Source organism: Rousettus aegyptiacus, unplaced genomic scaffold (genome assembly GCF_014176215.1).
Source record: "Rousettus aegyptiacus isolate mRouAeg1 unplaced genomic scaffold, mRouAeg1.p scaffold_m13_p_10, whole genome shotgun sequence".
NCBI lineage: Eukaryota > Metazoa > Chordata > Mammalia > Chiroptera > Pteropodidae > Rousettus > Rousettus aegyptiacus.
The window spans coordinates 28024689-28026984 of NW_023416285.1; positions in this window are offsets into that span (position 1 = coordinate 28024689).

Consider the following 2296-nt stretch of genomic DNA (forward strand, 5'->3'; position numbering starts at 1 on the left):
GTAAGTTGATGTTTACCACAGCCCAACTTCATATTTCTTGTAAATGTGTCTGTGAATTAAAGATCACATGGAAAACCAGGAATACAATGTACAGATAGCTTAACATTTTAAGTTGTAAAATAGTACTTGTGATTGACTTTACAGCACTTTTTTTTTTTTTTGCAAAATCATGTTCAATTTTTGTGTATGAATCCAACAATAAGATTTTTGCTCATCTCTGACATGTTTTCAGTCTGTGACTCTAAGTATCCCATGTTGGGAACTGAAAAAAGATGGTTGGACAATGAAAGTGTGGATAAATATTAAGTTTTTCATGATATGTTAATACTTTGAGCAAATGAGAGGAACATAAACCAACTATGCTATTAAAAATATTGTCTTAATGTAGCATCTGTTTGGGTGGGTGTTTTCCCATGGTATAAAACAAAAAGTGCAACAAATTAGGTTTGTCACTCCTTAGGGCTTTTTTTCCAGTGTGCATTGAATGAAAGATTTAAAACAGAGACAGTATTCCAGAGAAAACAGGTGGCTTGGGAGCTGGAATTAATGTTGGCCAAATACTCTGTGGCAAAGATTCATCCTCTCTAACCAATTGTCTGTCCCATGAAAGCTTTTTGCAATTTATTACAAGGAACATATTATGTGAGGAAGGTTAAGAGTTGGCCTCAGGGTTGGACACTTGGAGTGACTATGACAAAGAATTATTTGCACTAAAAAAGTATCTGGCTTTAAAATGCAATTTTAAGTTAGATTAGTACTTATTTCTTGGAGAGAGGTACTTTTTTACAAGCAGATGGCCTTTGGCTTCTAACCCCCATTCCCTCCCCTGTGAAGGTCATCTAAGTGGCAATTATGCTTAACCGTTTTTGTGCTCTCATTCATGTGTATGGTTTAAGGTGGTGCCTCTTGGAGAAATGAGTCTTTATTTTCACCACAAACAGAAATTGGGCAATTGCTTTATGTAGAATCAATGTAAAAATTTTGTTCTCAAGAAAATTACTCACAAAATGATCTTTCTGTAATTTGTGAAAATAGAAGCACAACTTCACATATAAAGAAATATAATATCATCAAGTGGTAGACAACCCTTTTTCTATTTACTGTTACAGAGAATATGATCATTAATGCTGAAGCTGTAACATCATAAGAAGGGGTTGCTGACTAATTTCTTCACGACAACTGATAATAGATTATTTGGCAGTCTGATTTGCATTCACTTTGGGTTTAATGTTGGAGTCATTTCAGATCATAAAGAGATTTTCCCTATTATTCTCTAATCTTCTAAACCAATAAGTTCTATTTTTACATTTTGAAATATAAATTGTTAGTGTTCAATATTTAAGCAAATGAATATTACAAAAAGAAATTGATAGTCAAAAGAATGTTAGTTGAATGACCTTGGCAAGAATTCACATGAAAGACTCACATGAGATAATGATCATGAAATTAACCTTTAAACTGAAGTGTACCATAATTATGTGGGAAGTGTATTTGTTCCCATTTCCCAAACACTGGAGTATTAAGAAGAAAACAGCCTCAGGTTTGCATTTGTCTCTTTCTTTCTTCCTAGCATAGAATATTGGAAGCCATAAACTAGAATCACTCTATGAATGCACAAAAATAGCCTACTGTCTAGCTCAAACAGTTATTAAGATAATTTCTTCCAAAAAGCCAAATACATGATTACATTACTGTGATAGGGAAAATTGTTTTTTTTTTTAATTTAGTATTTTATTAATCTATTTCTGCATAACAAATTTAGCAGGTTAAAAACATGCATTATTTCAAAGTTTCTATAGGTCAGGAATCCAGGCAGGGCTTAAATGAATCTTCTACTTCAGGGTCATCTAAGGCTTGACTAGGGAAGGATTTGCTTCCAAGCTCACATGATTGTTAAGAGTATTCACTTTCTTGCTGGCTGTTGGCTGGAAGCCACTCTCTGTCCCTTACCTCCACAGTGGCTTCTCCAACATGGCAGCTAGATACATCAAAGTGCATAAGCCAAGAGTGAAATAGCATCTGCCAGCAAGACTGCCAGCAATCTTTTGTAACCTAATCATGGAACTGACATCACGTCACTATGCCATATCCTATTGGTTAGGAGCAAGTTACTATGCTCAGCCTACACTCGAAGGAAGGAATTAAACATGGGAGTGTATACCGGGAGGTATGAATCATTGGGCACCATTTTACCGTCTGCTTACCACAGCTACTAACCATGACTAGTGGAAATTAACATAGATCAACTGAAGTTTGTGTGAAAAGGGAGATGAATACTGCCATGTTCCAAGGGGAA